Consider the following 24,007-nt stretch of genomic DNA (forward strand, 5'->3'; position numbering starts at 1 on the left):
GCACACACTTTTAATTCCCCCCCCCCTTATTTAATACACATTTCTCAATCTAACAGATTTGCACATAGGATTCTGTATCACATGAAATGGAACATTTGTTTTGTTCTATTGTTACATTATTTGTGGCCTTCTAACACTTTGGGAGAAGCCTTCTCTCCCTTTCCCCTTTAAAAATGAGGATCTGTGCTTTACACTCAGCAGGAAGGTCCATTTAAAAGGAAACATGTTGTTTTTTTGCTGCTGCTTTTTTGTGTTCTCAGGTGTCCAAGTTAGCCCCCTGGCCCTGCTCCTCCAATATACCACAGCAACATCCCCACTAGGAATCTCTACTTGGGCTTTCATTGGCCATCAGCAATATCCGGTGGAGCCAGGTGGAGAGAAATGCCCCATCTTGCCCATCTTTGGGGTTTCAAGAGGTATAGCCTCTGTGCATGTGCAGAATTCATGATTCAGCAAATCTATTAGACCATGGAAAGAGTTCTTTCCTCTGATTAAATTACCAAAGGAAGAGAGCAGGATTGGCTTTTCTCACCAGGGACACAAGGAAGGGGAAGGTGTATGCTTAAGAAATCAAATTCCCCAAGGGCTGAAACTCTGTTCAGCCAATTAAAAACCCCAATTCTCTCAGGAGAGTGCTTCGTATCCGGCGGGCAGGGCTTGTGTGCTTTGCTCATGATCCCTTGGGTGTCCTGAGGCTGTTAGAGCAGCAGCCGTAAGTCTTGGGGCTCTGGGAGTGAGACATTGTCCTCAGACGGCAAAGAGTAACTGAGGTTCCCTTTTCTCTCCCTTGGAGGCGCTGAACAAGGAGCTGGCCAGTTCAGGGCCTCCATGGGAGAGAAATGGGGGGCCGGCACTTGTACTCAAATGAGCTTTCATACGCGGTCATCCTGCCCCACACTCACATTCCAAAATATCTGCATGCTCCCCTATCCAAGAGGTGGTTGGTCTTGGGCTGGGGGGTCCCAGAAGGCAGAATAAGTTGAGAAGCAAAGCCCAAGAAGTTGGAGGCATCCTCTTCGCATCCACCCAAACCCAATCTAAACAGCTTTGCTCCAGAACCAGCCCCTCCCTTCAGTTCTGTTCAGTTAAGAATGTCAGTTAAGAGGGACCACCTGTATTTTCTTGATTCTTGCCTGAGGTCATAACGGGCATGCACACTGGTATCTGTTTACCTGTAAGCACACACCTTCAACATCCCCATACTCCATACTAAGGGAAAACAACTCCTCCAACCTTAATAACACAACCCACAATCAGGCTAAAATCTGATACCCAACCAGCACTATGGTGGCACCAGAGCGTACCAACACCCACATCCCCACCCCAACACCCCAACAATGTTGCTCATAACATTGGCAACATGGCTTATGAACCTTATACCTGACAGCGACGTTACAAAGTCACTTCACACTGTCTCACTGATCTCCCCCTATCGCAAACAACAGGGGGGATGGCCTGTCCTTGAACACGGCCTTCCACACCAGCTGAGACCTAGGACCAACCGGCTAAATGCCAGATGGCCTAAAATACCCCAAACAAACACCTATATGACTACATATAGGAAACTCTCTACAACTTACCCCCTACTCTTTAACCCAATTCTTACTCTAATCCCATTAGCCCCCCACCCACCACACCCTAGGTCAGCACAACCCCACTGGTACTTTAAACAACACAAAGAGAGAGATACAAGACAACCCAAACGGGTTGGCAGGGAATCGCCCCACATAATAGATAAGCAAAATGGCTAACCGAAAAGCAATTACATTAAATGGGAGGGGGCTGGGAAACCCCATCAAAAGAAAACACATCACCTCATTCATAAATACCATGAAACCACACATCACCTTCCTACAAGAAATACACAACCCACCCAAAGGCAGCAAACTCCTGAGCGACCCCCGCTTCATTTCTAGCAGGACTGACCATGCCTACCCTAACTGATGAGGAACAGGAATTCATCGACAGCCCTATCACCCCAGAGGAAATAGATGCGGTCCTCAAAAACCTGAAACCACACAAAGCCCCAGGCCCAGACGGTTTCACAGCAGAATTCTATAGGAAATTCAAAGAACCCTTGATGCCCTACATGACCCGCCTATTCAACGACATCCTAAAAGGGGGCCCCATCCCCCAAACCACTAAAAGACAGCCTCAAAGTAGAATCATACCGCCCAATCTCATTAATAAACCAAGACTACAAGATATCCACATCAATCTTGGCCAACCGCCTAAAAATCTTCCTACACAAGTTAATAGCCCCAGACCAGACTGGCTTTGTCCCTGGCCGCAATATAACAGACCCCATCAGGAAACTACTGAACCTGATCGAACACAGCAAGGCAACCAAACTCCCATTGACAATTATGTCCCTAGACATCCTCAAAGCCTTTGATTGCTTAGAGTGGAAATACATATTAGCAGTACTAACTAACATGAAATTTGGCCCCAACTTCCTACAAATCCTCAAACAAATATACTCCCAAGCCTCAGCAAAATGCAGAACTAACAATATGGATTCGAATACTATAGCTATCCAAAGAGGCATGAAACAAGGATGCCCACTGTCTCCCTTCTTATTTATCCTGGCTCTGGAACCCTTAGCAATCCGCATCCGAGCAGCCACAGACATCAAGGGAGTGGAAATAAAAGGCAGAACCTATAAATTAGGGCTCTTTGCAGATGACCTAATGTCACAACACCAGACCCCATAAGCACAGCAACCTCCCTAATCAGAGAACTCAACACATTTGCAATGGTGTCGGGCCTACAGGTAAATTTTACAAAGTCAGAAGCTATGTGCTTCAACACCCCTCCTCACACCCAAAAAGAACTCACGAAGGTCACCAAAATAAAACTTTGCCACACCAAGTTCAGATACCCAGGGGTACAAATAACCAGAAACCTCAATAAATTGTACCTCCACAACTACAAGCCCCTGTGGCAACAAACTAACAAAGACCTAAAGAGATGGAATAACATGAATTTCACTCTCTCAGACAAAATAGCCATGATCAAAATGATCACACTCCCAAAACTAACCTACCTATTCCAAACCCCCCCCCCCCCAATCTGGATCCCCTCAACCCAACTCCGCAGTTGGCAGAGAAAACTACACTCTTTCATCTTCTCACATAAAAAACCAAGAATAAGCCCCAAATACCTGCACCTCCCCAACTCAGAAGGAGGATGGGGAATCCCCAACATAGAAGCATATTACATTGCCAACCAAATACGCCATATAATCCCATATATACTAGAAGATGAGACAAAACAATGGGTACACCTAGAGAGGGACACAATTGAAAATACCTGCACCACAACATACCCACTCCTCCCAAACAAACTAAAGAAAATTCCCTCAACACTTAACAGGTACACAGAGACCATGCTCAAAGCATGGAAAACGCAAATAGGCAAACTATCCCCAACCCCATCCCCACTAATCCCCCTGGCGTACCACCCATTATTCCACCTTGCAGCACAAAACCTCCAGATAAAAACCTGGCGAACCAAAGGCTTATATCGCCTAATAGACTTTTATAAAAATAACAAACCCTTGTCAACACAAGAAATACAAGACAAACTAGAAGACACCCAAATGCCCTGGTTAACACAACACCAACTATATGCCCTCTTAAACAACCCAACAGTAAAATCAGCAGCAACTAGGCCCCTGACAACCTTCAAAAACCTCCTCCTAACAACAAAGGGAATCAGTAAAGGGATGGTATCTGCAATATACGAAATACTACTCCAAAATCCCGCAAATCCCCTAGACGCAATCAAAAAACAATGGGAGAATGACATAGGCTATGAGATTAACCCCACTCAATGGACCAGAATGTGGTCTAAACCCCCCTTTAAATCCATATCAACGAAAAGAAAAGAACTCAAACTGAAACTCACCTACAGGTGGTACCTAACACCAAGGAAACTAGCGCTAATACACCCTGGAACCTCACCAAAATGCTGGAGAGGGTGCACCTCCACAGGCACATACCTCCACATGTGTTGGGAGTGTCCCAAAATCCAACAATTCTGGACAACAGCCATACAAGAAATATGTAAAATAACTAAGCAAGTATTAGACTTCACCCCAGAATTGGCCCTACTAAACATCTTCCAAGACAACAATGCCCAGTTACACCACAAAGAACTCATAACCCACCTACTTTCAGCAGCCAGAAACACCATAACCAGACACTGGAGAGACCTGTCAGGAGTAAGCATGGACCAATGGTACCAAATAGTATGGGAAACAGCCGAATAGAAAAATTAACTAATAAACTGAAACTGACACGGGGACAAACAGAAGAAGACACCTTCACCCCGGTATGGCTCCCCTTTATCACATACACAGCCCAACAGGACAATGACAATAATCCACCAACAGCATACAAATCAATATGGCTAAGCTGATCCAAAACACCCACCCACCTCACTCACACACGAAAACCAAGATCACCACAGCCAGTCACAAACAAACAATCACACCCTAGGCCAACCCCAACCTCTCTCACCACCAAAGGAACACAAGTGAACAACACAAGCATGCTGACACCAAACTCTACATACATTAAGCATAATAGAAACACCGCTACCCGACCCCACCCCCATCCATCTCCCCTCCCTCCACCCCCTTTATTTCCCCCCTTTTTTTCTTCTCCCCCTAATGCCTCAACAAATGAAAGGGATTTGTAAAAATGTTACATGGGGAAAAAAATACGAGGTATTACACTTACACTGTAAAACAAGAAAACCCTTAATAAAATATTTTTTTATAAAAAACAAAAAATAATAATAAAGAGAAAAGGGTCAAACTCAAAAAAATAAAAAAATGGGCATGCCCACTGGTATCTGTTTACCTGTAAGCACACACCTTTAATTTATCTTTTTTAAAATAAAAATAAAATACAAGTTTCTCAATCTACCAGCTTTGCACAAAACAGCAGCCGTTTTGTGATCCATGGCAGCGAAAACCCCACGTTTTATGGCGCCCCCCCAAATGAGGCTTCAGTGCCCTAACCCAAAGGGTCACAATTTCTCCAAAGGTCCAGTGTCATCTGATTCACTCCAAAGCAGCACCAAACACCCAGAGAATGCCCCCTGCAACATTGGGGTGGGGTGGGGGTGAAAACACTACATTTCCCATTTTTAGAGTGGCATACAAAGGATGAACAAGTTAAATCAGTGGTGATAGATTGGGCAAGACATGTAGGACATAACATAATGTTTGAGGATTGGGAAAGATTGTGGAAGAAAGGGGTCAAGTTCACTGCATGTACTGTACTAAAGGAAAACATAATGAAAATGATGTATAGATGGTATCTGACCCCTGTTAAATTAGCAAAGATTTATCATAACTGTGATAACCATTGCTGGAAATGTAAAGAAAAAGAAGGTACCTTCTATCATATGTGGTGGACCTGCCCCAAGGTGAAAGACTTCTGGGAAAAGATTTATAATGAATTGAAAAAAATGTTGAAATATACATTTATAAAGAAACCAGAGGCCTTTCTTCTTGGAATAACAGGTTTAGAATTGCCCCCAAAAGATGTTAAATTATTTCTGTATGCCACAACTGCAGCAAGAATTTTGTTAGCTAAGAACTGGAAAACGCAAGAAGTACCAACAGTGGAAGAATGGCAGATGAAGATGATGGATTTTTCAGAGCTAGCCGATCTGACTGGAAGAGTCCCTGACCAGAAGGAGGAGGAGTATCAGGAAGAATGGACGAAATTTAATGACTATTTAGTTAAATATGTTAAGTTAAATTAATTGGAAAAAGCTTGCATATAGCGGATAGGCTTAGGATTTAAATATGTAATATGTGATGAATTAATATGTTTAATACTGAACTGGGAAGTAAGAAAGATGTTAAGTGATTACGTTAATTTTATAAGAATATTGATTTGGAAAACCATTACAATGATATGCACTGAAATCCAACCAGGGGGATACGAGGAAGTAACTTAACAATGTTAATTAGATTAGTCTTAATAAGGTTATGATTTATGTTTGTTTGTCTATTTGTCTGTGTGTTTAAATTTTTGTGAAAAAAACAATATTTTTTTTTGGGGACATTTCAGCGATTTCCACCCAGACACTGTTTCCAACAGCCAAATCCTGGATATATCACAACCCTGACATACAATGGCCACCCTAGATTCTAACAGCTTATTCTTTTCAATGTTCTGGAAAGGACCTTATGTACAGTACCTAAAAGCAGCTAGTTTTGTTACTGTAAAAGCTAGACAAGCACAGGACATTGCAGTTTAGCTAGGCCATAAACTAAAGAAAGTGTAATAATCAAAATGATAGTCTTATGAAATTATTATTTTCTCCAACAGTGGGATGAAAATTGCTTAACATGGTGTCATCTAAAAACTCCCTGCAAACAGATCAGAATGAAGGCTCATTAAATGGCGGGTGTCACCTAACCGCCCTGCAGACTTTGTGCAAATGCTACAGGCTGAATACTCTGAATACTCAATGAACAGGTTATCTGGGAGCAACCCTTGGCTGCTAGTGGAAAAGTTCCATACTAAGCTTCCATACTAGGCTTCCATACAAGGGCAGCACTTTGCTCCATCTTCACGACGCTTCTTTACCTGCTCATTTTTGCATTCATTATGATCTTTCACATGATGGAAAAGCCATTTCTGAAAATCTAGTGGAATCTGGTTTCTGTGTTGTTTCCATCAAAAAATCATATTGCATTCCCATTGGCTCAGATATTGTGGGAGTTTTGCACTGATGAAATCAGGGATAGTATACTGGCACAAGGAGAAGGGGACGACAGAGGACGAGATGGTTGGACAGTGTTCTCGAAGCTACAAACATGAGTCTGACCAAACTGCGGGAGGCAGTGGAGGACAGAGGTGCCTGGCGTGCTCTGGCCCATGGGGTCACGAAGAGCTGGACATGACTAAACGGCTAAACAACAACAACATACTGGCATACAATTCTGGTAAGGTCAAGGGACCCCTGACCGTTAGGTCCAGTCGCGGACGACTCTGGGGTTGTGGCACTTATCTCACTTTACTGGCTGAGGGAGCCAGCGTACAGCTTCCAGGTCATGGGGCCAGCATGACTAAGCCGCTTCTGGGGAAGCAGAGCAGCGCACAGAAACATATATTGATCAAAAAGCCACAGTTCCATAACGCAACAAGATACTAGAGTGTAAAAAGAGCATTAGAAATTGGTGCGGAAGCACTAGCTTTATAAACCGCAGGTCTGAATGCAGCCTCAGTTTCCCCTGATAAATGTTTTCTATGTACAGAATTCACATCTGTCTATATATTTTGTCTGTAGCAGCACTCAACCTCGGGAATCCCACCTACAATCTAAAGTGAAGCAGCCCAGAAACATGTTTGCCTCCTCGTCTGCTGTTTGTGAGAACTTGGCCTGGGCTGCTAATAAATGGAGCTCCCCTTTGCCAATGCATATCTGAAGGCAGTATCCAAAACAGCAAACTTACTTACCCACCCTCAAAGAAGTGTGGGGAGGTTGGAAGATTTTGCAAGCAGTTCTGATTTTGCAGTAGATCTTCCCTTTTTCTGCTGTACCACAAATGGACTGAATTTGTGTATGGGTTTGGCAGAGATGGTGCACAAATGTACACCAGGGGATGCTAGTGCCTTCAAGGAGAGCTCTGGCACACTTCCATCATGACTGACAGGGATGATCTCCAGTCTCTGAGCCCCAGGCCTTAGGGAGTCAAAAAGTAGCCCAACAAGAACTAAGCTGGGCATGGAGTGTTGTGGAGGGGGGTGGTGAGAAAACTGAGGTATGTGTATGTATGAAATGGAGGGCTTATCCACACTTGCCTTTTGCCCCACACTTTCCAGGCAGAGTCCATGCTTAAAAGCATTGATTGAGCATTGTTGTTGCTGGTTTTTGCCCCAGAGCTTTCTTCACAAAAATCCACTCTTTAAAGCTCAATCGGAGCAAACGGCAGATTGAAGGGTAAGCATGGACTGTGCCTGGAAAAGGCGGAGGATTTGTGTTTTTTTAAATGATATTTATTAATATTTCACAAACAATAAAACAAATTCCAACAAATTCCAGCATTCAAACTACAAAAGCTAAACAAATAAAAGATACACAGTAGAAAAACAGTTGATAGAAGAAAGAATAAAGAATAAGAACAAAGAGAAAAGCCAAAAATCAAAACTGAAAAATAGATTAATATTTTCAAATCTTATATTTTCTTCACTAGTTTCTTGACCTCCTCACACCTCCCATTTTGTATTCCAGTTCAAATATTAAATTCAGCAAATCCTTACCCTCTAACATTCATCCTTACTCCATATGTTAACCTATTATTATAAATATCCATTTCCAATTATCAATCCCTATTTACATTTTCTTAAGCATCTCTTTACCAGTACCACTTATTTTCACTCAAACATCATTTCAACATTCCTTAATTTTACAGTGCTTCTGCAAGTAATCTTTAAACTTCTTGGAAAAGGCGGAGGATTTGAATTGTCGCTATAACCACTGGTGCTGTAGTACAGTATATTTTAAAGGGCAGAATCTCATCATGACAGCTGTCATACAGCCATTCCAACTAGGAGAGTCCAATAATCTGGGTAGCTGTGCTGATCCAATACTGCAATTATATTATAATACCAGGGCTTACGCCCCTGCCTCCTTCACTCACTAGCAGCGGCGGAGTGGGCTTCTTGTTCCAGTCTGTGGCAATGGCAGCATCTCACCCATTCGCAGGAGACTCTGGAAGAGGGGAGGGGGTAACCTGAGGCTGAATTGCCTTCCATACCTTGTTGAGGGGTATCGATTAGAAAGGAGACCCCCAATCATCTCCTGAGGCCATTCCTGCCTCCATGGAAGCGGGGTGTGTGTGTGTGTGTGTGTGTGTGTGTGTGTGTGAGGTGCTGGGTGTTAAGCCCTCCATCACTGAGGCAGTCTCTGAGTCTGCCATGTTAAGCAGCCAAGCACCTCTACAATGCGTGTGTGTAGAAACAGAACATACAAGCATGCATTTTATTCAGGAAAGTTGCTTGCATAAATGCGAACATTGCAAAAATTGCATGCAGCATTGGATTTGCATGAGGACTCCTCTTTAAAAATGCAAAGTACTGCAGAAATGTGGAGGATCAAATCTAAGACTGGGAAAATGAGAAATGGATGGAAACTGAAATGGATGGACCAGTTTGTCAGTTGCTGCTAGCTGCAGCTGGAACCCCTATGCAGAACCACAATCCACACCTCTGGGTCCCAGTGAAACTTGTAGAAGCACCCCCTTCCCTTGCCCTTTCCCTGAAATAGGCAGCCCTTAGTATTTCACTTCTTCCTTTCATCTCTACCTGCGGCTAGATGAAGACCTTTAGAGGCCCTAAAGCAGTCAAAATATGAGGTTGCCTCCCGCTAAGCAATTCAAAATAAATAGGGAAAAAGAAGAAGAGAAAAATGGGGGAAGAATGTGCAGTGGGGTGTGAGGGAGTCTAGTGAAGTTCTGTCCCCCCCCCCCATGTATATGTACTACTGAGTAATCCAGGGCTGTCTCTGCCTTTCTGCCTTGGGAGTCAGGCTCACGGGACTCAGCAAGCAGGCGTAGGATTGTGCTGTGAAGGCCTAGAGACCAGGGGTGCCAACTTGAATAAAATATTAGGTGGGGGGACCAGGTAAACCCCATCCTGTGTAATTGATCACATGACATGGTGCGCACACCATTTGAATGGCAATGCCCATCAACTTTGGGGGAAGGCGGGCCCCCTCAAATATTTTATTGGGGGGGGGGGCTGAAGGGACGTTGGTCCCTAGGAGTTGGCTCCTATGCTAGAGGCAGGGAGAAAGGGCCAGTATCTCTTGTATTTTTTAAAAAATACTTTTTATTGAGTTTTCCACTTAAATCATATTCACATTTTGTTACATAATTCCATATTACTCTGTAAATGCATCAACCTCCTTCCCTCCCTCTTTCTGACTTCCACATAACTTTCCATATTCTTCGCATTTCTATAAGCACTTATTTACCCTTTGTCAAATTAGAATATTTCACCTTATTATCGGTAAATCAGTTCCTTATATTTACATTACAGAACATTTCAATTCAAGCCTGCAAACATTTTCAAATGTTTACAATTTTTTTCATATAGAATCCTAGAGTTGGAAGAGACCACAAGGGCCATCGAGTCCAACCCCCTGCCAAGCAGGAAACACCATCAGAGCACTCCTGACATATGGTTGTCAAGCCTCTGCTTAAAGACCTCCAAAGCAGGAGACTCCACCACACTCCTTGGCAGCAAATTCCACTGTTGAACAGCTCTTACTGTCAGGAAGTATATAAATTTGTTCCAGTCCTTACGAAACTGTTCATTACGCTGATTCCGGATCTTCCCCGTCAACTTGGCCATCTCTCCGTACTCCATCATCTTGACCTGCCAATCTTACAGTGTTGGAAGTTCCTGCTGCTTCCATTTCTGAGCCAGAAGTGTCCTTGGAGCCGTTGTGCCATACATTAACATGTTTACATCACTTTTATGTATTTCCTCACCAATTAAGCCTAATTAAAATGCCTCTGGTTTTTTATTAAAATTATATTTCAAAGCCTTTTTTTAACTCGTTGTATATTATGTCCCAGAAGGCTTTCACTTTAGAACAAGTGGGCTGGCATCTCTTGTAACTCACATTCACTTTCATACACACCTTGTGTGCACAGTGAAATCATCGTGGGTTTTTAGTTGTTTTTCTGTTTTACAAAGACATCAGGACAGTTAATTACCAGGGACAAACACTGGCAAACAGGGTAATAACAAAAAAGAAAATTCCATTTAAAAAAGAAAATTCCATTAAGACCTTTTCATAGTACATTACACTAAAAAGCAAGAAAAAGACTAAGTCCTCTTTCACAGATAAATCTTAACTTGCCCCACAAAATTTCCCAACATAGGAATAGTGTGAGTGGAGGCTGGGTGCACCACATTGGAGACCCCAGGCGGAGTAGTAGGGGAATCTCATCCTTTACTTCCACACAAGGGTGACAGGCCAAATCATCTGTCAGAATAGCTATGGTGGCCACGATTTCGCTGAAAACCCGATGTCTTAGGTTTCACAACAAAGCAACGGCAAACACCTGCTAAAGGCCCCCTGAAATGTTTGGCAGTGAAAACCCCAAATTTCATGGCACCCCCAAAAAGGAGCCTTTGGCGCCCTAACTCACGGGATTCCAATTTCTCCAAAAGTCAGACGTTGTCCGATTCACTCCAAAGCGGTGCCAAACACCCAGAGAATGCCCCCTGCAAGGTTTGGGGGTGAAAGCACTGTTATGTAGTGTAGTTTCACCCTGGGCCAACAGGGGGATACTGTATATAGTTTTCACTCAGGTCTGTAGATAGTTTTCACTCAGGTCCGCGGCAGTTAGTTTAGGCGGGAACTCTGAGCTGTTGTGGTTACAATGTTGACAGCCGGCTGCCTATAAATACAGGCCGGCTGAGCTGTTCGCAGTCAGTTCTATTCCAGCTTATCTTAATAAAGAGCTACTTGAAGAAATCGCTGTGCCGGCTGCTATGTCAACCCACTATTTAACACTGGCGACGAGGATGGGATTGGATGGACATCAGAGCACAGCCAGATGCGGCCAGCCTCTGAACTGAGCTGAATCACTGAGCGAAATCACTGAGCGAAATCACTGGGCAGAACCAATTCAGAGCTGACTGTTCTGGCTAGAGCACTGTGTTCCATCCATCGCCCTTCACGCCGGCATCGGAATCATGGCTTCATTTGTGCCTCTACTGCCGTTTGCGCCAGCCTCTGAGTCATGGGACTCCTACCTCGCTCGGTTCGACTGCTACCTCCAAGCCAACGAGCTGACAGCAGTATCAGTGGATCGGAAGCGGGGCCTATTCCTCAGCCTCTGTGGGCCTGAGGTGTTTGAGACGGCCCGAGCATTGGTTGCGCCTGAAGCAGTCCAGGCAACACCATGGGACACGATCCAAGAGAAGCTCCGCAACCACTACGCACCAAAGCCGTCCAAGATTGCTGCCCGCCATGCGTTCTACCACCGGAACCAGGCAGAGGGGGAGTCAATCAACAACTACGCCACCGCCCTGCGACAGGCTGCAATGCACTGTGAGTTCCGAGACTTAGACGATGCCCTGATGGATCGAATCGTCTGCGGGGTCCGGGACATCCATCTGCAACGGCGTCTCCTAGCCAAGCCAGACCTCACACTACAGAAAGCCATTGAGGAGGCTGTGGCGTCAGAAGCTGCTGAACGCTCCGCCCAGGAGATCCGCAAGTCCAGCAGCCCGCGTCTTGCTAGGGGGCCAGTTCCGGTGCATCATGAAGAGGCCAGCAGTGATGAGGCATCCTCCAGTGAAGACGATGACGTGCACCAGACAAAGCGGGAGCGCAGGAAGCTCCAACAGAAGTCCAAGGGCCAACCGGAATGTGCTGGCTGCGGAGGCGACCATTCCCGTGCCAAGTGTCGATTCAGAGACGCCATCTGTAGGAGGTGTTCCAGAAGGGGCCACATCGCTAAGGTCTGCCGATCGGCTCCGTCTGACACCCCCCCTTCATCGACTCGCAAGTTCAAGTCTTCACTCCAGTCTGCCAAGGAAAGTTGTTTCGCTCTCACCAACTGCCGCTGCCCGTCTGGAACCACGATTGGCCAAACCGACTCGTCTACGCGACGCAAGCTGAACGTCACGGTGCTCATTGAAGGAGCTCCATGTGACATGGAGATCGACACCGGGTCTGCCCTGTCCGTCGTGTCATGGAGCACCATCAAAAGACTGGTACCCAGAGTATCCAAAAGGCAACTCGACTCTCACCGCGTACACCTGAGAGACTACCAGGGAAACGACATTCCCGTGGTAGGCGTTGGCCGGTTCCGGATCGCCTTCAAGGATTTTTCGGGCCTGCTCCGGTTGGTGGTGGTCGAAGGTCAGCGGCCAAGCCTCCTAGGGCTAGACTGGTTTGATGCCCTCGGCCTGGAAGTCACCGGCATCAACTGCATCTCTAACGCAGAGACTGGGGGTCTGGTCAAAGACTTTGCCGAGGTTTTTGACGGCACCTTGGGACAATATACTGGTACGCCCATCTCCTTTAGCCTTGATCCATAAGTCGCCCCCATCAAGCTTAAGCCACGCCGGGTTCCCTTTGCTCTCAAGGCTAAGGTGGACGAACAACTGGACAAACTGATCGCCCAAGGAGTTTTGGAGCCCGTTGACCACGCAAAGTGGGAAACCCCCATCGTCACGCCTGTCAAGCCAGATGGGTCGGTGAGAATCTGCGCTGACTACAAGTGCACAATCAACAAGGCACTTCAGCAGCACGCTTATCCGGTTCCTGTTGTCCAACACCTGCTGCATTCCCTGGGTGAGGGTAAGGTCTTCGCTAAGCTGGACCTTGCCCAAGCCTATCAACAACTGCCAGTCGATGATGCCACTGCTGAAGCCCAGACGATCGTCACCCACCGGGGGGCATTCCGTTGCCGCCGGTTGCAGTTCGGGGTGAGTGTGGCTCCTGGCATCTTCCAAAGCCTTATGGAGCGTCTCCTGCAAGGGCTTCCGGGCGTGGTACCATATTTTGATGACGTCTTGGTGTCTGCAGAATCACACCAGCAGCTGTTCGAGCGCCTCTGTGCCGTGCTGACCAGGTTCCAGGAGGCCGGGCTCAAGGTAAAGAGGGAGAAGTGCCTGATTTCCATTCCACAGGTAGAGTTCCTGGGCTATCTTATCGATGCCTCCGGCCTTCATCCAACCACATCCAAGATCCGCGCTATCCAGCAGGCCCCCACCCCAAAGGACAAAACGGAGTTGCAGGCATTCCTGGGGCTGCTGAACTTTTTATAACATGTTCCTGCCCCACAAAGCCACGGTGGCTGAGCCTCTTCACCGACTCCTTAGCACTAAGACGCCTTGGGCCTGGGGTCATCGAGAGACGGCGGCCTTCAACGCGGTCAAGGCTCTCCTTTCTTCAGACAGTGTGCTGGTACAGTACAGTGAATCCAGGCCGCTGGTCCTTGCCTGCGACGCCTCACCTTTTGGCATCGGTGCTGTCCTTAGTCACCGTTTCCCAGATGGAAGAGAAGCACCGCTCGCCTACTTTTCCAGGACACTATCTCCGACGGAACGGAATTACAGCCAGCTCGACAAGGAGGCATTGGCACTTGTGGCTGGAGTGAAGAGGTTCCATGAATACCTCTATGGCAGGACTTTTGACCTCATCACTGACCACAAGCCACTCCTGGGCCTCCTCGCCGGTGATCGTCCAACTCCACCGGTCCTCTCACCACGCATGCTGCGATGGACTGTTTTCCTGGCTGCCTACCACTACCGGCTCATCCATCGCCCGGGGAAATCGGTGGGCCATGCCGACGCCCTCAGCCGTTGCCCTCTTCCAGCATTTGTGGAAGACCCGGCTCCAGCTTCATCGCTCCTTCTGATTGAGGATCTTCCGGCAGCGCCTGTATCGGCTGCCACTGTGGCCTCCGCGTCTGCCCAGGATCGCACCATCAGCCGGGTGATCAACTGGGTGTGGAGGGGGTGGCCACAAGGGCCTTTTGCATCGGAGTTCCAGCCCTTCGCAACCAGACAACATGAACTCTCAGCTCATCGCGGCTGTCTGCTGTGGGGAGACCGCGTCGTGATTCCCCAGGGACTCCGTCAGCGCGTCCTGGAGGCTCTGCACGTTGGCCACCCGGGAATTGTCAAAATGAAGGCGTTGGCTCGGTGTTACGTCTGGTGGCCTAATATGGACGATGCCATCACTGCCTGGGTATCCGCCTGTCAAGCGTGCCAAGAGTCGAGGCCTGCACCACCGGCAGCTAAGGGACACACCTGGGAGACGCCAAAGACACCCTGGTCGAGGGTGCACATCGATCTGGCTGGCCCCTTTCACGGCCGGACCTTTATGGTAGTGGTGGACGCCTATTCCAAATGGCTGGAGGTCACCCTGATGCCCTCCACCACTACCGAAGCTGTCATCCGGGTGCTGCGAGGCCTGTTTGCAACGCATGGGTGTCCTGATGTCCTTGTCTCTGACAACGGACCGCAGTTCACGTCAGGCACGTTTGAGCGGTATCTTTTGGGACTGGGCATCCGCCATGCCCTAACGGCACCTTTTCATCCATCCAGCAACGGGCAAGCGGAAAGAATGGTGCGCTCGACAAAAGAGGCACTGGCGCGCCTGGACCGGGGAGACTGGCATGAGCGGGTCGCCGAATACTTGTTCGTGCAGCACATCACTCCTCATGCGGCCACAGGGAGGAGTCCTGCTGAACTGCTTATGGGCCGCCGCCTCAGGTCACCGCTCGACCGGCTACACCCAGACTTTGCCGTGGCTGAACCCCCAGGCTGTGCCAACGCACCACGGTCATTTGTCCCAGGAAACCAGGTCTTTGCCCGGAACTATGTGGGGGACATTCCTTGGGTGCCAGCCACAGTAGTGGGAGTCACTGGACCTCGCTCGTACCAGGTGGCACTCGAAGACGGACGTTTGTGGCGACGGCACATAGACCAGCTTAGGCGCAGGGTTGGCGACTTAGACACTACCGAGGTGCCCCCAACTGCGCTTGCGGCTCCAGAAGAGACACGTACAGATGGCGAGGCCCCACCTACACCTCCCTCGCAAACTGCCAGCGTGGAGCCGAACCAAGCCGTCTCAGAACAGACTCAGACCACTCCACTTGCGGAGGCTCCACCCACAGCAGCGGATCCAGGGGAGTTGGTTCCAACGCCACCTAGGGTCGCACCACAGCCTCAGCGAGAACTGTGTGGCCCTCCGGACTTGGCTACCAGTCCCCGGCGGTCTGGCAGAGTTTCCAAGCGCCCAACTCATTTAAAGGACTACGTTGTTGGACAGGTATCACTGTTGGTCTAAGTATGGGAAATGTAACCGATATGCTTTTGTGCCTAATTGAACCATTACGCGTAGTGCTGTATATAAGGAAACCATTACGATTGTAACTAACGCCTTATCTCGGTGGGGAGGGGTGTTATGTAGTGTAGTTTCACCCTGGGCCAACAGGGGGATACTGTATATAGTTTTCACTCAGGTCTGTAGATAGTTTTCACTCAGGTCCGCGGCAGTTAGTTTAGGCGGGAACTCTGAGCTGTTGTGGTTACAATGTTGACAGCCGGCTGCCTATAAATACAGGCCGGCTGAGCTGTTCGCAGTCAGTTCTATTCCAGCTTATCTTAATAAAGAGCTACTTGAAGAAATCGCTGTGCCGGCTGCTATGTCAACCCACTATTTAACAAGCACTACGTTTCACATCGCCCCACAAAATGAGCCCTCGACGCCGTAACCCACATGGTTGTCAGGGGCTGGACTGAGGAGGAATGGTGGGAGGCCTCCCCCACTCTCGAGGACCTGCTCCCCAACTCCAATTTATAAAGATTATAATCCAAGTTAACGAGATCCTCTTGCAATTAGAGGTCAAGAGATATGTAAAAGTCAGTGCTTTATATGATTCAGCCACATGGTGGAGCAATAAACAAAGATTAAAGAAGCCATGATAGCCGGCTCTGAAAAGCTGGGATGGTTTGTGTCTTCAAAGGCATGGCAGTGTGGCTTGAAGTGAATGACTTGTAACACCTCACAGTCATCATCATAATAGAATAATAATAATTTAAGATTTATACCCAGCCACTCTGGGCGGCTTCCAACAAAATATTAAAATAAAATAGTCTGTCAAACATTAAAAGCTTCCCAGAACAGGGCTGCCTTCAGATCAGTGGCGTAGCGTGGGGGGTGCAGGGGGGGCCGGCCGCACCAGGCGCAACATCTGGGGGTTAGGGTTAGGGGGCGCAAATCCACGGGTTAGGGGGCGCAAATCCACGGGTTAGGGGGCACAAATTACTTGCCTTGCCCTGGGTGCTGACAACCTACGCTACGCCACTGCTTCAGATGTCTTCTAAATGTCAGGTAGCTGTTTATCTCTTTGACATCTGGTGGGAGGGGGTTCCACAGGGCGGGTGCCACTACCAAGAAGGCCCTCTGCCTGGTTCCCTGTAGCTTTGCTTCTCGCAATGAGGTAACCGCCAGAAGGCCCTCAGCGCTGGACCTCAGCGTCCGGGCAGAACAATGGGGGTGGAGGCACTCCTTCAGGTATACTGGGCCGAGGCCGTTTAGGGCTTTAAAGGTCAGCACCCACACTTTGAATTGTGCCCGGAAACATACTGGGAGCCCATGTAGATCTCGGGGGCCACTCCCAGTCACCAGTCTAGCTGCTGCATTCTGGATTAGCTATAGTTTCTGGGTCACCTTCAAAGGTAGCCCCACATAGAGCGCATTGCAGTAGTCCAAGCAAGAGATAACTAGAGCATGCACCACTCCGGTGAGACAGTCTGTGGGCAGGTAGGGTCTCAGCCTGCGTACTAGATGAAGCTGGTCAACAGCTGCCCTGGACACAGAATTGACCTGCGCCTCCATGGACACCATGAACTGAAAGGTCCCGGGGGCGTTACCTGTTAGGATATTTCCGTTCCACCTTAAAAGGGAGCAGGCTTTGGGGAGTCACAGAGTCTGCACATGTCCTGATCACAGGATGTTTTTGTTCTGATATTCCTTTCGATTTCAGTCGGACAGAGATGCTGACACAGAACGGTCACGTTTTCTTTTGTTCTGTTAAACGCTAAATAAAGTCTGTAAATTATGCTCTTCTGTGATGCAAGCTTTTGGCTGCGTTTCTGCTGAAAGAGGGTGCACCAAGCCCTGGAATGTGGCTAGGAATTTCTAAGGCTTTGTGCCCCTAACTGTTGGATCTGCGTGACTACGGGAGGCCGATGGATGTCCAGAACTCCGGCTTGGGGGCTCAGATGGACGTTATCTCCCTGGCAGTTTCCCAACAACAAGGTTATGGGCCCAGATTCACGGCACCTACAGGAGAGTAAAGCTGCAACAGACTGCGTTTGAGAGGTATGAAGTGGGGAAAGCGAAAGGAAGGGACGTTTTCCTGTTTTACCTCGGCAAGGAGTCTTTGAACTCCGGCAAGGCTTAATTGGCCTGGGAGCTGCGCCAAAGAGGCTTCGTGATTAATGGCTGCCAAGATAAGGAGTCTTTGAAGGCATAATAAGACTCACGGCTAATGCCAAAAGCTGGAATGGAGTTTTTCCAAGCTTATGGAAATGCTGAATGCCCTAAGTTGGATGGGCAGAATTATGAAACCTGGGCAAAATGGTGTGAGAGTTTGCTGCGTCAGTTTGGGGTATGGCATGTCGTGAGTGAGCCCCCCCCAGTTCCTCTGACAGAGAGATGGAAATCACATGATTCGAAAGCGATAGACGTAATAGTCTTATCCGTATCTCTTGAGGAAATTAAGACGCTGGCTGGCAACACCACTGCACGTGGAATGTGGTATGCTTTGATGAAAGCTCACAAGGCAAAAATCCCAGCCCAGAGTTTGACTGCATCGGAGGTCCTAGCTGTTTCCCAGAATGCGGGTGATTGCAGGGATGCTGAGGGCACCGGTTGCAAGCTGCAGGGGGAGCTGACCGTCACGTCATCCCAGGCAGCATTCCAGCCTCCAGGGGGAGCCAAGGAGTCGGCAGCTGAGAGCTCTGTTTCTCATGGGAACCAAGGCCATCGCCTTTGCAGAGGCCGGAAAGGCAAAGGTAAACAGAGCCAGACGCAGACGTCTGCAGATGGCCAGGAGCACAGGGAGGGTGAAGAGCCAGGGAAAAACAAAGCGTTGTTTGCTGGCACAGCTTCACCAAAGGCTAAAGGCACGTCTGCTGACCAGAAGCAGGGGGGCAAGCTGCAAAAGCCCACGCCAGTGGAAAGCAAGGTTTTGCTTGCTGGCACAGCTTCACCAAAGGCTAAAGGCACGTCAGCTGGCCAGGAGCAGCAGGGGGGCAAGCTGCAAAAGCCCACACCCGTGGAGAACAAGGGTTTGCTTGCTGTAAAGACTGCTCCAACAGCCAAAGGCAGGTTTATTGTGGATTCAGGTGCCACCCGCCACGTTTCCAAGGACAGGCATCTCTTTATCTCCTTCAAGCCTCAGGAAGGTGAGATCCACCTGGCTGATGGAAGGACGTTGCAAATTGCTGGAGAAGGGACTGTGAAACTTGCAAGTTTGCACACAACCATCAGCGGTGTGCTATATGTCCCAGGAGCTGCGAGCAACTTGTTGAGTGTCCCACAGCTTACTGGGCGTGGTTTTCAGATTTCCTTCAAGAGGAGCGTCTGTGTCATCAGTAAAGGCAAAGAGGACTATTTGCATGCAAAGTTTATGGATGGTTTGTTCCATATAACTTATGATGACACTGCTGTTGTGAATAATGCTGATTCTTGTTGTGTTGCACAAACTAACAAAGTTCTTCATGCAGGTTGCATTCATGATGCGCATCGAAAATTTGGTCACCTCTCTTGGAAGGCACTAGCCAAGATGCCAGAGGTGGTTGAGGGTTTGAACATCAAACCCTGTAAATTTCACATGAAATGTGTATCCTGTGCAGAGAACAAGGTGAAGGTTGCTCCAAAAGGCAAGGAGTCTAGCAGGCAGGCTTCCAAGCCCTACCAGCTAGTGCATGCGGACCTGGTTGGGCCACTTGCGCCCTCTATAGGAGGAGCAAGGTACTTCATGATTCTGATTGATTCTTTTTCCAGGTACATTCATGTGTATTTGCTCGAACAGAAATCGCAAGCGTTTCCAAAGTTTAAGGCATTCTGTGCTTGGTTGGAGAATGTGCACGGTAAACGTATTTCTTGTTTTTTTACTGATCGGGGCGGGGAGTTTACTTCTCAGCAGTTTGAAGCTTTCCTGAATGAGAAGGGAATCCAGCATGACATGTCAACGCCCAGATCGCCATGGATGAATGGTCTTGCGGAGAGAGCAAATCAAACATTGCTGCAAGGAATCAAGACCTTGTTGCATGATGCCAATCTCCCTGATAAGTTTTGGGGGGAGGCTCTGGGGAATTTGGTTTACAGTTATAATCGCAGATTGTCATCACCCATTGGTTGTACCCCCTATGAGAAGATGTTTGGCAAGAAACCCAACACCAAACACATGAGAATTTTTGGTTCGGACATGTGGGTACGCACACAACAAACCAACAAGCTTGGGAAGCGTGGGGCACATGGTTTGTTCATGGGGTACGAAAAAGGTGCATACAGGGTATGGATGACTGTCTCTAAGTCCATTAAGTTCACAAGGAGTGTTGAGTACAATCCTAAGTGGGGGGGAAATGTGGGAATTTTCCAGAGTTACCCAGAGGAGGATGAAGGTGATGTCAAGCAAGCAGCTAAAGATGAGAAAGCTGCTGCTGCTGATGATGATGATGAGGATGAGGATGATGATGATGAGGATGATGATGATGATGATGATCAGAGTTCGGATTCCAGTTCAGTGGGCGGCGCTGCTGCTGCTGGTGTCAGTGACAGTGATGACACAGCAGACTACAAGAGCGCACAGGCCTCAGTCAGACCATCTGATGCGTCTGACAATGAACTGGAAGAACCACTGTTCACCATTGGTCATTTTTCTCCTAAGAAAGAGGAGATGAGTCCAGAAGACTTGCGTCTAGTACGTAGGTCTGAAAGGGCGACAAAGGGCAGACCTCCAAAGAGGTATGCTGATGAGTTTGCTAAGACAGCAACTGCTGTTCTTAGTAGCTCAGAGAAGGTATGGGAACCTTCAAGCTTCAAAGAGGTTCAGGAGTTAACCTCTAAAGATGCTGAGCCTTGGCTAAATGCCATGAAGGCTGAAGTTAATTCCTTGAACAGGAACCAAACTTGGGAACTGGTACCGGTAGTCCCAGGAATGAGACTGGTTGGCAGCAAATGGGTCTTCAAGGCCAAGACAGACCAGAATGGCAAGGTAGTCAGACACAAAGCCAGATTGGTTGCCAGAGGTTTTTCACAGGTACCAGGACAGGATTACCACGAGACCTACTCTCCCACAGTCAAATATGAGAGCATTCGGCTGATGCTCAAGATCGCTGCGGAGGAGAAACTGCATGTTTCCCACCATGACATTAATACAGCTTTTTTGTACGGGATTTTGGGGGAGGAGCTGTTCATGCTTCCACCTGATGGGATGCAGATACAGAAGGGAATGGTCTGTAAACTGCGGAAATCCTTATATGGTCTCAAGCAGAGTGCCAGGTGTTGGAACACAAAACTCACTGAGACATTGCTTTCTCTAGGTTTTCACCAGGGCAAAGCTGATCCATGTGTGTTTGTCAAGGAGGAGGGGCAAAACAAACTGTATTGTTTATGTTTTGTTGATGATCTTCTGATGTTTTGGAAGAATCAGGCTTTTTACCAAAGCACCCTAGCTCAGCTGAAGGAGCACTTTGACATGAAGGATCTTGGTGAGGTATCCAACTATCTTTCTCTGCAGGTGGAGAAGGACCAAGCAGGTAATTTTCTGGTACACCAAACACAGAAAATTGCTGATGTATTAACCAGGTTGAATTTGGTTGATGCAAACCCAGCAGACACACCGATGGTAACAGGTTACCAGGTAGACAGTACTGCTGAAGCGTTTTCTGACACAACGCTGTACAGATGCATTCTAGGCAAGATGAACTTCATTGCCAGATGTTCAAGACCTGACATAGCTGTAAGCTGTAATCTGCTTAGCAGACATGCCAACAATCCTACGGTTCAGGATTGGAAAGCTCTGAAGCGCATAGCCCGCTATTTGAAAGGGACTATGCACTACAGGCTGAGGTTCACCAGTCAGAAGACTGGAGGTCTTGAAATCTTTGCAGATGCAAGTTTTGGAAGTGACACCACGGATGGTACAAGCACTTCTGGAGTATGCTACATGTACAACCACTGCCTGTTTGACTGGTTGTGCAGGAAGCAAACAACAGTGAGCCTAAGTTCCTGTGAAGCAGAACTCAATGCTCTGTCATTTTCACTCATGGATTGTGAATGGTTGATGCAACTGTTTAAGGACATCAGAGTTGCTGTGAAATGTCCTATACAAGTGTATCAAGACAATAGATCTTGTTTGGCTTTGCTGAACTCCGAGAGTTGCAAGCAGAGAACCAAGTACTTGCAGATTAAGCTACATCGTGCAAGAGAGTGTATTCAGAAAGGACTGATTCGGGTGTCCTACATGGCAGGAAATGAAATTCCTGCTGATCTGTTGTCTAAGGTTGTTAACAAAGAACAACTTAAGGTTTATGTACAAAGGTTGCAATTGGGTGAACCACAGGTACAACAGGTTACACGGAAAGGGGGAGGATGTTAGGATATTTCCGTTCCACCTTAAAAGGGAGCAGGCTTTGGGGAGTCACAGAGTCTGCGCATGTCCTGATCACAGGATGTTTTTGTTCTGATATTCCTTTCGATTTCAGTCGGACAGAGATGCTGACACAGAACGGTCACGTTTTCTTTTGTTCTGTTAAACGCTAAATAAAGTCTGTAAATTATGCTCTTCTGTGATGCAAGCTTTTGGCTGCGTTTCTGCTGAAAGAGGGTGCACCAAGCCCTGGAATGTGGCTAGGAATTTCTAAGGCTTTGTGCCCCTAACTGTTGGATCTGCGTGACTACGTGAGGCCGATGGATGTCCAGAACTCCGGCTTGGGGGCTCAGATGGACGTTATCTCCCTGGCAGTTTCCCAACAAGGTCCCGGGGGCGTTACCCTGAGCCTCAGCCACAAGGAATGTGCAGCAGCAGAAAATGGTCATGCTGTTCTCGGTTGCATCTATGGAAGTCCAGGGTCCTGATGAAACGAAGTCCAAGTCCTACTCTCTCCTACCTTGGTCAGGCCACACCTGGAGTCCTGTGTCCAGTTCTGGGCACCATCATTTAAGAAGGGTGTTGACAAGCTGGAATGTGTGCAGAGGAGGGCAACCAAGACAACCAAGGGTCTGGAAACTAAGATTGAAGAGAAACCCTTGAAGGAGCTGGGTAGGTTTGGCCTGGAAAAGAGGAAACTGCGAGGAGATCTGACAGCCATCTTCAAATATCTGAAGGGCTGTCACATGGAAGAGGGAACAAGCTTGTTTTCTCCTGCTCTAGACGGTAGGCCTCGAACCCATGGATTAAAGTTATAAGAAAGGAGATTCCAACTAAACATTCATAAAAACTTTCTGACAGTAAGGGCTGTTTGGCGTTGGAACAGATTCCCACAAGAGGTGGTGGACTCTCCTTCCTTGGAGGTTACTAAGCAGAGGTTGGGTGGCCGTCTGCCATGGATGCTTTTGCTGAGATTCCTGCATCCCAGGGGGTTGGACTAGATGACCCTTGGTGTCCCTTCCAGCTATAAGTTTCTATGGTTCTATGAAATGGATCTGGATTAATGACAGCCACCCACCCGTTTCATATGCAACACTGCTTCCCACCCCACCCCCTTACTGATTAATATATTTAAAAAATACATTAAAGGAGACAAATAATAACTTACAAAAAGGATCAATAAATGTGTCACCTTTATTATATAAACTCTTATCATAATCACATGTCAAAATGTCTTTTGTGAATGAAATAAAATGGTTTCAATCAGTTTTTAATAATCAACAATCAAATGTAGAGCTTGGGGGACATTTAAACATGGCTTAGATCGATTCCCCAGATGTTCAGTGTCCAGGGGTTCAGTGCCTGGCACCCAGAAACTCGTGGCAAAGGGGAGTCTGGCACCAAGAAACTCATAACATTTCACTTCCTTGCAAGCTAAGGAAAGCTGTTGATTGACAGAAGACACTGGGCAGAAACAGAAAGAAACAGGGGGATGAGGAGGTCTAAGGGTGAAGTCCTGCTCCTGTCCATCCTAATACTGGGCAGATTATTACAGGATGTTGAGAAGGGTCATTTTTTACTATTAATTGAGAAACAGCAGCCATAGTCTAGGCCAGGAGTGTTTTTCCTTGGTGACACCGCCATGTTGAAAAGTGTGTGTTTGCAAGGTGTTTCCTGTCCTGTCCAGAAATGCACCGTGCTGGATGAAGCCAGCTCTAGATCTTTCCTAAATAAACAAAATAAAAACCCACTGGAAGATATATTTGAAAAATTAATGTTAAGGGGAACAATTCACATTGTTAAGCAAGGTAGCTAAAGCAACAGTGTCATGTC

The 24,007-nt window shown here is 47.5% G+C and overlaps 2 long non-coding RNA genes across 2 annotated transcripts in view; one reads left to right on the forward strand and one right to left on the reverse strand.

Annotated features, from left to right (window-relative positions):
- Window positions 1-24,007, forward strand: part of LOC308587831 — a 30,206-nt gene that overhangs the window by 5,060 nt on the left and 1,139 nt on the right. The gene's annotated exons all lie outside the window — the stretch shown is intronic.
- LOC308587832 lies at window positions 927-5,878 on the reverse strand. The gene is made up of 2 exons (XR_014008543.1): window positions 4,869-5,878; window positions 927-1,172 (listed from the first exon to the last, which is right to left on the reverse strand). It is a non-coding gene; the product is annotated as an uncharacterized lncRNA (long non-coding RNA).

Source organism: Podarcis bocagei (assembly GCF_964188305.1).
Source record: "Podarcis bocagei genome assembly, chromosome: 5".
Classification (NCBI taxonomy): domain Eukaryota; kingdom Metazoa; phylum Chordata; class Lepidosauria; order Squamata; family Lacertidae; genus Podarcis; species Podarcis bocagei.